Source organism: Equus przewalskii, chromosome 22 (genome assembly GCF_037783145.1).
Source record: "Equus przewalskii isolate Varuska chromosome 22, EquPr2, whole genome shotgun sequence".
Taxonomy (NCBI): domain Eukaryota; kingdom Metazoa; phylum Chordata; class Mammalia; order Perissodactyla; family Equidae; genus Equus; species Equus przewalskii.
In genome coordinates, this window is record NC_091852.1 from 20940215 (window position 1) to 20952572 (window position 12358).

Genomic DNA, 12358 nt, shown 5'->3' on the forward strand with positions numbered 1-12358 from the left:
GTACTTTTTTTTTTTTTTTTGCGGAAGATTAGCCCTGAGCTAACATCTGCTGCCAATCCTTCTCTTTTTCCTGAGGAAGGCTGGCCCTGACATAACATCCGTGCCCATCTTCCTCTACGTTATATGTGGGACACCTGCCACAGCATGGCTTGCCAGGTGGTGCCACATCTGTACCCAGGATCCGAACCGGGGAACCCTGGGCTGCGGAAGCGGAACGTTCGCACTTAACCGCTGTGCCACTGGGCCGGCCCCTGTGTTGTTCTTTTATTTAAGCAGGCAAGTGGTGACATTAGCGCTGTGATCTAGGAGACTAAGCAACGAAGGGTGGTGCCAGTTTCCCTGCTCCCGTGGCCGCCCCTCATCCGTTAGAACTGGAATTGCAGATTTCACACTGACTCCTTAGAAACCGCACAGCTCGTTTTTTAACCAATTGAATTTGTCACCCAAAGGATCAAGTACTTTCAGTTTGTTTTTAAAATCTGATTACCTAAAGCCATTGGTTCTTGCAAATTACTTCAGTTTCCTCTCATATTGCTTTTAATTAAGTTCTGCATACAAACCCACGCACGTATCCCTAACTCTCCCTCTCACAAGAACGAGGCATTAGAAGACATGAAAGTCCTGGGAATGCTGATTTTATTCTGTGATCATGGTCACTTTAAAATTACAAAAATTAAAAAGTTAATGGGCCGGTCCGGTGGCGCAGCGGTTAAGTTCACACATTCTGCTTCTCGGCAGCCCAGTGTTCACCAGTTTGGATCCCGGGTGTGGACATGGTACTGCCTGGCAAAAGCCATGCTGTGGCAGGCGTCCCACCTATAAAGTAGAGGAAGATGGGCATGGATGTTAGCTCAGGGCCAGTCTTCCTCAGCAAAAAAAAGAGGATTGCCAGTAGTTAGCTCAGGGCTAATCTTCCTAAAAAAAAACACTCACTCTGTGGCTGATACAACTATGTACTTGGGGAGATTTGGGGAGAAGAAGAAAAAATAAAAAGGAGATTGGCAACAGCTGTTAGTTCAGGTGCCAATCTTTAAAGAAAAAAAAAGTATGAAAAATCCTCAACTCTCAAAGGAATGTGACCATCCTAGCGTTATGTCTGAGGATTTCTCCCAATGAATGAGTCAGCAAGGTGATGCCTGTGTCCCCAACCTGCAGGTGGGAGTTGGTGGTCAGTCTCAGCCCTAGTAGACCTAAAAACTGTAGACTGTCCTTACATGCTACCTGAAATACAGCTTTGATTATTGTGGCAGTGCAAATTAGCCCATCCTTGATTCTCATGTGCGAAAAACCTTGAATACTGGCTCCATGAAAAATTTTGACCATGTTTTATGTGCGTTTGTATCCTTTAGAAAGTCAAGTTGTTCTACAACACCTGTAAATAAAAACAGTAGCTCTCTGCCTCACCTTACCCACCCGATTCTTTCCCCTTAGAGGTAACTACTTACAAATCTCTTATCTGTCTTCTAATGTTGTTGAACCATAAGAAAATGCTGATGTTTGATGCAGACCTGTGAAATGGCAGTATTTTGAGAAAATAGGCTTATACTGTCATTTCTTGATTTTTAAAAAAATCCGAATTTATATATTATTTATCGTCTTCATCCTATGGAAGGTGAGACTATAACTCATAATTTCTTCCAACACTGTTTGCTCAAATCCTCCTAAGATAAATACAGTTTTTTGTTTAATATATAATGTTTATATTATTATGACTAGGAAAATAATTCACAGCTGAGATGTGTAATTTCAATGACATTTCCTTCCTCATACAGCTTGTTCTCACCCAGAGTTAATAGTTGTTTTGTTAGCGTTATGTACCTCTCACTGATTCACCCCCAAATTGAACCCTAACCTTCCTCTCTTTGTGTTTGAAAACCTCAAGGTAACTATCTATTTGGTCTTTTCCTCCTGAAGGCATCTCTTATGCAGCATCCCCATCATCTCAGAGATTCTCTTCATTTCTCTTTCCTGGATCTCATGGTGTCTTCTGTGTTTATGGTCTCTCTTGGTCTCTTATCTTGGTAGAGGGCATTGGCCAGCAGCTTCTGAGAAGGGTTAAGTGGGATACACATTTTTTGAGATTTGGCATGTCTAATTGCTCCCCCACCCTGAGTCGTTTAGCTAAGTATACAATTCTGGGTTGAAAATTTTTTTCCTTCACAACTTTGCAAAGATTGCTCTGTAAAATTCTAGTTTTTTGTGAAAGCTGGAGTTTTTTCCCCTTTCTTCTCTTTAAAATCTTTTAGGATCTTTTCTTTGTCCCAAGTATTCTGATTGATTTCTTTTTCTTTTTTTTAATTATTATTTTCTTTATTTTGCCTTCTTCTCCCCGAAGCCCCCCCAGTACATAGTTGTATATTTTAGTCTTGAGTCCTTCTAGTTATGGCATGTGGGACACCACCTCAGCATGGCTTGATGAGCAGTGCTAGGTCCTCACCCAGGATCTGAGCTGGCGAAACCCTGTGCCACCGAAGCAGAGCGAGAGTACTCAACCACTCAGCCATGGGGCTGGCCCCTGATTGATTTCTTTTTATTGATTTTTTTCTGGGCACAGAGTGGCCTTCCCAATCTAGAAACTTGTCGTTTTCAGTTATTGGAAAATTTCTTGAATTATCATTGGTAGCTTTCTTCCTCTTTTCCCTTGGTTGAATTCCTATTTTTAAATGTTGGCCCTTCTGGAGCAATCGTCTGATTTTATTACCGTTTTCTGTTTTACTTTCTAGGTCTTTGTCTTTTTATTCCATTGTCTGGTGACCTTCTTCAGCTTTACTTACAGCTGTTTTGTTGAATTAAAAAAATAATCTTCAAATGGATAATACGTGGGCTCGAATTTAAAAGATGTAAAAGGATTTAACAAGAAGCCTCTCGATTACTTCCGCTAGCCACCATATTCTCTCCTCATAGGCAGTGAGTGTTCCTGCTTCCACACGTGCTCTGTGCACATATAAAAAAGTCTGTGTGTATTATCATATTCTCCCTTTTTTGAAATCCCAAATAATAACATACTTTACATACATGTCTTGAGATTCTTCTATATAGGTATACTTCTCCCTATATTTTTATAGTTTTAAACATAGCAGCATAGTATTTCTTTTTACAGATACTCCATATTTTATTGAATTAGTTTCCTATTGATTTTGCCATCTAGAACAGTGCTGCAAGGGATAACTTTGTACATACGTTATTTTGCTCGCATGTGATAAAATCATAAATATGGAATTACCAGGTGAAAGGACATGTGCATTTGTACTTGTAATAGATTTTGCCCCAAATGCCTTCTGTAGAAGCTGTGCTAATATATAACTCTCACCAGCAAGGTGCGGAAATGCCCGTTTCTCTACCTCCTTGCCAATGTGGTTTGTTATGAAACTTCTTAATCTTTGCCAATCTGATAAGTGAAAAGTGGTGTCTCGTGGTTTTAATCTGTCTGCATTTCTCTTAGGAGATTGAGCATCTTTCCATGAGTCTTTAAGCGCCATTTGTATTTACCTTTCTACGAACTGTTCTGTCCTTTGCTGTTGGACTGTTGTCAAGTTGTGTCACTTTATATATAAAGGAAATCAGTCCCTTATCTGTGATAGGAACTGGAGTGGTTCCCAGTTTATTGTTCATCTTTTGACTTGGATTATGTTACATTTCTCCGTGTAGATAAATTTACCAACTGCTTATGTTAAGGACTTTGCATTGAATGCCATAAAGTGAAAAAGACCTTCCTCACTCTAAAAATACGTGTTTTTTTAATTGTCCAGTGTTTCTTGTAGTACTTCTGTGGCTTCTGTTTTTATATTTAAATTATTAATCTATATTAAATTTATTTTAGTAAGTAGGGATCTCAGTTTACTTTTTTTCAGATGGCTACTGGTTTTCCCAACTATTTATTAATAATCCAGTTTTTCTCCTTTGATTGGAAATGCCGCCTTTGTTGTATACCAAATCCCATGTGCTTTTGTGTCGATTTCTTGACTTTCCTGTTCTGTTCATCTGCCTAGCGATTCATGTTTTAATTCTAACTATCCTAATTATTAAGGGTTTTCTAACATTTTTGTATTAGGGAGGATTAGTTTTTTGTTTTTATTTTATTTTCTTGTTGATGTTAACCATCAACTTTGCAGTGACATTTAAAACCGAATTATGTAAATTTTAAAGGAAATTACATTTTATGTAACCCAAAAGAAGTACACTGACTTAGACAAAGGTCTGAGTTTTCTAACCAAGGTTTTGCTTTTTTTTGTTTTCCAATGAAAGGGAAAGAAAATGCCAAAACAAGAGTAAGTAGTACTTAATTCTTCACCTTTGGGATTAAGATTGGTTTACAGAACATTTAGCCTCGAGGGAGGAAAAAAATGACTACATAGGTCAACACTTGCACGCCCAAACTCAAGTTTGAAAGGTGGATGAAGAGACTTGATTGTGGGAACTCTCAGGCGTTTGAGCTGCAACTTAGTTCATTCTCAGGTGATGAAAACAGAGCATCAGTAGTCAACTGGGGTGCAGCAGCATCGGTGATTTTCTTCCAGGGAAAAGCCTTTATTTGTCTGAGATGAAAAAAGAAACTCAGTGAACCAGAGACCATTTCCTTCTGAACCATGACAGAGTTTTGGCGTCGCTCCTCAGTGTTACTCTGAAATGGCCCGTAAAGTGGGAAAACCATTGCCACCTCTGTGTGTGTGTCTGTGTGAGCCATGCTGTTGCCATATTACATCATGACACCGAGAGAGAGGAGAACTCCTCTAGATGCCCACCTGACCTGGGGTGCCCAAATGCTCGTGAGTGAAGCATTCTGGAAACTTTTTTCTCCCAGCAGGAATGAGTTTAAAACATTAAGTGGATATGAGCGCACACAGATATATTATGTAGTGGACTTGTCTTCAGCAGCTCGGGCTTCTGTAAATACCACGTATGGGGGGGCTTAAACAACGGACATTTCTTTCTCACTGTTCTGGAGGCTGGGAAGTCCGAGATCAGGGTGCCGCCTGGTTGGGTTCTGGGGAGAGCCTCTTCCTGCCTGCAGAAGGCTGGCTTCTCGCTGTGTCCTCCCGTGGTGGAGAGAGCAAGGGCTCTGGGTTCTCCCCCTCTTCTTATAAGGACGCTAATGCCATCATGGGGGCTGCCGCTCATGATGTCATCTAAACCTAGTTACCTCCCAAAGGCCCCAGCTCCAAATACCATCACGCTGGAGAACGTGTGAATTTTGGGGGCGCACAAACATTCAGTCCATAACAAGACTGTAAAATAGTGGGCGGCCTGCTCTGAGCGCCTGTGGTCAGTCCTCTCCTCAGATGACACTAAGGGGACTTTGGCTCCACTTAGACATACAGTGTATACAGACTGCAAAGTAACTTGAGAGCATTCCTCTCCTTTTAGGAGCACTGGGCCGAAAACGCGTGTTTAAGGTCTTCCCTGTAATGCCTAGAATGGGCCCAAGAGCTTCCAGTGATTTATTTTAAAAAGTGCTGGGGCCTCGTTTCCCCTTTTAAGTGAGAGGTTTCAAAAAGGAAGCCTTCACTTGACTGTTAGCATGTTTGTCTGTTTTACCACTTTAATCATTTTTAAGTGTACAGTTCAATGGTATTAAGTACATTTACATTGTTATGCAACCATCACCACCGTCCATCTGCAGAACTCGCCATCTTCCTGCACAGAAGCTCTGTATCCTTTCTACACTAGCTCCTCGTTTCCCCCTCCCCCAACCCCTGACCACAGCCATTCAGCTTTCTGATTGTTTTATTTTTTTTTGTTTAGATACATTGTTGATGCTCAGAAGCTAAACAGTCCTTATTTGAAAGTCTTCACCAAGCTACTGGTTTGCGCATCAGTTTGCTGGTTAAGCCTGGGACTAAAATGTTGTCTTCATCACTGGTTTTCCAATGTCTTACATGTGGGTAAAACTGCCTGACTTTATGATGAAGAAATGCACTTCCAGATTTCTGGAGTAGATCAGAGATTTCCTTACCAACAGTAGCATCTTAATCAACTGTGTTCCTCTTATCTCTTGGCCAGAGAGCAGAACTGGCCTTGTAGTATAATAACCCTTGTGTACACAGCTGCAGGCAGGAGCGGGGAGGTAGCTGTGATTGGAGACTGGGTGACTGGCTGAAGATAATGGGGCATGCGGCACCATGCAATTGCTGGTCAGAACAGTTTTGGAATTGGATTTTGTCCTGCAGGATGGTGACTCCTGGAAGAGGAAGGCACTTTTGGATGTTTGCATTGCTTTGAAGCCCGCTCCTGGGAGAGTGGGACGGTCAGAGGCTAAGCTGGGTGTGTGAGGTCTTCATATGCAGGAACAAAGTTCGTGGAAAAAAGGAGATAATCATTAATTTTGTCAGTAAAATTTGTTGAAACCCCAGGGCAATTCGGAGGAGTCATAGCTGGTTCTCAATCTGTTGCTAATCTCAGTGTATGATAAATGTTAATCCTGGGTTCAGAGAGTGAATTTGAGTTCACAGTTTAGGTCTGCTGAATTATGACTCCGGGCATGTTGTTTAGTCTTCATAAGTCTCAGTTTCTCGTCTTAAGAAGTGAACACGGAAACAGTTTGTTACTGGGCTCTTGTAAGGAACAGATCGAATAATGCATAATGCATTTAAAGTGTCTGGTACAGTCGAAGTATTTAATATATGAGACTTCTTATATCCCTGGAAGAGGCATACAAAATGGAAAGTTTTTACATATATATATAAATAAATAAATAATATATAAATAAATATATATGTATAATAAATATATATAAAATAAATATAATATACACACATAAATATATATAATATATATATATTTTTCCTCCAGAACATTCTTAAGATCTCCCCGTTCTGAATGTTTGACTGACTTGAGTCCCGAATAGTGTCAGATCGCCTTCAGGTGTCTGGACGTCCTGGTTGAAGGTGAACGCTGCCTGGTGAGAAGTCGGGGAAAACAGAGGCTGGTTCTTCCCACCCCGTCAATCAAAACTCGGGTGGCATTTCTAGTTCCTGACGGAGTGAGGCAGATGCAGAGGTCATGTGAGCCCTGAACAGTTCCTACCCATTATGTTGTTTCCCTCTTCTGAAAGTAGGCTGGAATCTGTTTTCAGTAGCTAAGTTCATTATCTCTCTCCAAGCCGTGCCTCCCCTTTCTCGTGTTTGTGAAAAGCAAAACAAAATCACTAGGCTCTCACATCATCCTTTTGGGAGGATCTGAGATTCACTAGCTGACACTCCCAGACTCTGCAGATTTGGGTTGACATAAGAAGAAGAATATAAACCACCCAGCCCCTTTACCACTCTGCCTTTTTATGCACAGGTGTTCAGAGGTTTGCTGCGTGGGGAGCAGGGAAAAGGGGTGGGCAGAGAGAAGATCCAGTTCTCTCGGCTTATGCATCCAAATAATGCATCTCCTTTGATAACTGCCTCTCTGGGCTTTACTTGGAAAGGGCACTGAGTACCGAATAGTGGGAGTGAAGAATTTAGCCTGCCCAACTTGTGGAAATTCAGAAAATGTAATGCAGAAATGTACGTGTTTCCAGCTTGCGAATCCAAAACAATGGGCTTGTTGGAAGAATTTTTGAAACTTGTTCTTCTTTTGAAAGCGTTCTTGTGTTCAGTGGGTACGTGTGCTTTGCTCATAAAAATTTGTGCCTTAATCACATTGCTGGGGAGGCTGTGGTTTCACTAATAACAGACAGTACTGTAAGAGGTGATGTCTTCTCAGAAGGCGCTAGGAGATTCTCTTGAAAGAAAGAAGGCGGGGGGATGCGGCTCTTAAGCAGAAAATGCTGAGTGTGTTGGCAGACATATGCCTTATAAACATACCAGTGGAGAATGATTTAATTCCTTTCCACTTGGTTTTATCTGAATCATTCCTAAGGTGATTGTCCCTGCTTTTAGTTATGCAGTAGCCTGCTGGCTGACATTTAGCTCTCGACTGTTAATCCTGGGAAATGAACTACCGTAATTTATAGTCAAGGGTACAGATGTAAAGAGACAGACAGGAGATGCATGCTTTTCGTGCCTTTTTCCTTCCCCGTGATGTCTTCTCCCAGAAACCTTATGAAAGCACCAAAACTAAAAAATTTTTACAATAGGAAAAAAAAAACTATCATTCTTCTTAAGTAGAAAATTCTCTGTGTTTCTGTAAAATTTTGCTTTGCCTTGCCCATGTAGGAACAATTGTGGTCTTTTAATTTTCCTTGTGTATTATAATTCCATGGATGGAGATGGGTGGAAGCGGGGGAGAGGGGAGTTGGAGGTAGCAAGCCAGGCTGGAGAATTAAAAATGATGTCTTTCTTTGAGGACGCCCCCTTCACCCCCTCCTGCTGGCTTCTCGACCGTGGGACCCAGCCGCATCACTTCCTGTCCAAGTTGGCACTGAGAGAGGCACAGTGTCTCTGCCCAGTGTTCTCAAACGGCAGTTGGCAAGTGTCCAGTAATAGAGTCACCCAGAGAAACAACTCAACCTCCTTTTTTTCTTTCTCTTCTGCCTTGGGCAGCTTCCCCAGGCCTCAGCCCATCTGTCTCTTGCATTTTGGAATAGCCCCATTGAATCCCCAAACGTTGCCTTTGATTTATGTAGCAGTGGCTTCCTGAACATCCCCCAGGCTTGCCTCTGTTTCCTTCTTTTGTGCTTAGGCCCTAAGTCTTCCCTAGGGAAGACACATCCAATGCTTTCCTGTGGGAGAAAGGAGGGATCTATTCCTCTCCAGTCGTTTTTCCCTCTAGGCTAGGTCAGAAAAATCACTCACATTTTTAGTGCCTAACTGTGTACTAGGCACCATACGAGGGCTTTCTATGCGTGACCTCATTTAATCCCCACGGCAGTCCTGTGAGATGGGTGCTACCAGTGCGGTTCAGATAGCTTGTCAGCTCCAGGTCACATGGCCAGGATGTAGTTGCATTCCAGGGAAAACAGCTTTATCATTGTAAAGTGAGATAGTGTGTACAGTGAAGCTGGTGGGCAGCCGAACTGTCCCTCTGATTCGTTACTTTGGTGCTTCAGTTTTACTGCATAGTAGGCAGCGAATGGTAGAATGGTAATGTTTGTGATGTCCTCTGCTCTTGACTACGTAGATCTTCTCTAAGGCAACTTATGTTTTCTCTCCCACGCACTGCACTTCCTTCTGAGTTCTTCCTAGCAGTCCTCAGTGTCCATGTGTCTACTAACAGGTCTCTTCAAGGCAGTCTAGACTTTTTCTACCATGCTTCTCAACATTCTCCCAGGCTCTACCCACTGCCTGATTCCAAAGCTACTTCCACATTTCTTGGTATCTGTTACAGCAGGACCCCACTTTAAGGTACCAAAATCTGTATTAGTTTTCTATCCCTGCTGTAACAGAACCCAGAAATTTAACGCTTACAACACAAATGTGTTATTATCTTACAGCTCTGTAGGTCAGAAGGTCAACACAGGTCTCACTGGACCCACTCGGGAGGGGCAGAGCTGATTCTAGGAGACAATCCGTTTCCTCATTGTTCCCATTTAGGACCCCTGCATTCCTTGGCTCGTGACCCTCTTTCTCCATCTTCAAAGCCACCAGCAGTGAGTTGAATCACTTTCATGCCTCAACTTTCTCCTGCTACTTTTTCTGTCGTCCCATCTGTCATTCTCTGACCACATCCAGAAAACGCTCTCTCCTTTCAAGGACTCATATGATTACATCGGACCCACCTGGAGAAACCAAGTGACTCTCCTCATCCCAGAGGTCCTTCAGCTGAATCATATCTTCAGAGTCTTTTTTTGCCGTGTAATGTAACATAATCATATTTTGAGAATTCGGACTTGGACATCTTTGTGGGGGAGGTATTTCATTTTTCTGCCTACCACCCAAGATAAGGATAAATACATAGTGAAATGAACTCTCTGGTCTTCGCTGGCAACCAGCATTCCTATAGGCCAAGCGTGTGGTTTGCAGTACAGCAGCATTTCCTTCAGGGCTCATCTCTTCCATCTGGCTGGCATCATACACCTTGCAGGACAGGTGTGAGATAAGTAAGAGCTATTGGGAGACTGCAAGCTTCCTCCTTCCCTCTTTTAGTGAAAACAAGCAATTGAAGCAAGGAGATCACTTGGCTTGTGACTCTCCTCATTGTGAAATTAAGAAATAAAACTAAAACAACAAGAAAAAGCCTTTCATCATGGAAATACCAGTGGGGGTACATAGAATTGACCCGCCTCCGAAAAGCCCCTTTCTCCTTTGAACACAAAGCGAAGCTGCGTAGTACTTTGAACCCCAGTTTTCACATGGGAAGATTGGACCTCTTGGAGGCATTCGGTGTGTTCCTGATCAGGGTCCCCTTTGGGAGGACGGGGAGCCCCCTCTCCACTTACCCCCTGGAATTTGATGTCAGTTCCGCTCTGACAGCTGGTTAGCCTGTGGGGCGCTCACAAGTTACATCTTGTCTCAGGAAATAATTTGCTAGAAGATCAAAGCGTGGATGGGGTAAATTAATTTCTCAACAAACTGCAGGTCTGGGAGGATGTAAATATTATGTCTCAAGTGCTGCTAATGTCCTTGAGGAACGAGTCATTTTGAGGGCTCTTTTGTTCTTTTAAGATTATAATTCTGTATTTAATTGATTCATGTCTTAATATGTTGAAAAAAGAACTCTGAAAACTTGCACCTAAGATAAGACCCTGAAATAACCTGTTATTTTTATGTATTTCAGCACCTATCTTATTTAGAGCAGTGGTTCTCAGGAGGCTTGGCTGAGGGGGGCTGGGGGGGGTGATTTTGCCCCCAGGGGGCATTCGGCAATGTCTGGAGACTTTCTTTTGTAAAGATTGGCACTTGAGCTAACGTCTGTTGCCAATCTTCCTTTTTTCCCCCTTCTTCTCCCCAAAGCCCCACAGTACATAGTCGTATCTTCTAGTTGTAGGTCCTTCTAGTTGTGGCATGTAGGATGCCGCCTCAGCATGGCCTGATGAGCGGTGCCACGTCTGTGCCCAGGATCCGAACCAGCAAAACCCTGGGCCGCTGGAGCGAAGCATGCAAACATAACCAACTTGGTCATGGCGCCAGCCCCTGGAGACATTTTTGATTGTCATGAGTCAGGGTAGGGGTGCTACTGTCCTCTCTTGGTTTGAGGCCAGGGATGCTGCTGAAACCCTACAATGTAGATAGAGGACAGCCCCCATGACAAACAGTTATCCCACCCAAAATGTCCATAGTGCTGAGGCTGAGAAACCTTTAAAGGGAGTGTTTTCTGGTTTTCACTTATTTAGTAGTGTCTTTAACGCTGCACATAGACTTGATTTCTTTGAGGGTCTGTTCCTTTATTTTCTCCTTCACAGCATCTGGCCCTTCATAGGCTCAAACATTTATCCATTGGGTTGAATTCCCTGCCCTCCCCCCCCCCCCTTTGTTAAGGTATCCATCCTTTTTTATCTCCAAGCAGAGCTCTTGGGGGCAGGGTTGACAAGCAGACTGTGATGGAGTCAGCAAGGTGTGGAGAGAACACGGGCTTTGGACTTCTCAGCGTCTACTTTCTTATGTGTAACACGGATGTGACAATAGCACCCAATTTGGGATGATTAAGAAAGATGGTGTTGCAGCATGATTAGCATGTAAATAAGTGCTCTGTAAGTGTCATCTTTTCCCAGGCAACTGATTAGGAGACCGTGTGCAAAGTCCAAAGGCCTAGGACCCTTTTTTTTTAATAAATGTTGCATATATTGGGGCCAGCTCAGTGGCATAGTAGTTAAGTTCGCACACTCTGCTTTGGTGGCCCCGGGTTTGCAGGTTCAGATGCCAGGTGCATACCTACACACTGCTCATCAAGCCGTGTTGTGGTGGCATCCCACATACAAAATAGAGGAGGGTCAACATAGATGTTAGCTCAGGGACAATCTTCCTCACCAAAAAAAAAAAAAAATTTGCACATAGAGGAAGAAATCTTGCGCATTCTGGGATTGTTCTCAGCTCTCCTGGAAGGAGAAGGAAAGAATCTAGAGCTTTTCAGTAAAAGTTACTCTACGACTGACAAAAACAACCTGAAATACTTCAGAGGCATGTTTTGCCTCAGGCCAGAGCTATTTTTAAAACTAAATTGACAGCAACTGGTTCAAGTTGAAACATTCCTGACTTAATTATAGACACCTGCAAAGTTCCTTCCCGCAGGTGGGTGGGTGTCAGCAGTTGGGAAATTATTTGGCAAAAGTTATTTCTTGCTCACTTGCTTGTTTGAGAGTCAGTTTAGAACATAAGGTTAGGAGTCAGATTTGACAGAGAATTCTCTCTGTTCGGATTAGAGCCTCAGTTTTCACATTTGTAAAATGGACGTCATGATACTCCCCTCAGAGGACGACTATCGGAGTGAAATGACGCCATGTCTATAAGACATCCGGCACAGTACGTTTTTCGTTAATGAGACCAGTAAAGGTTAG

General features: G+C 42.7%; 1 protein-coding gene across 4 annotated transcripts in view; it reads left to right on the forward strand.

The window, feature by feature from the left end:
- Positions 1-12358, forward strand: part of KANK1 (KN motif and ankyrin repeat domains 1) — a 199323-nt gene that overhangs the window by 22102 nt on the left and 164863 nt on the right. The window contains exon 2 of one of the 4 annotated variants that reach the window (XM_070590466.1): positions 6790-6898. The exons of the other annotated variants lie outside the window; for them this stretch is intronic. The gene's annotated coding sequence lies outside the window, so the exon portion shown is untranslated. The remainder of the gene's footprint in view (positions 1-6789; positions 6899-12358) is intronic. 4 annotated transcript variants of the gene reach the window in all.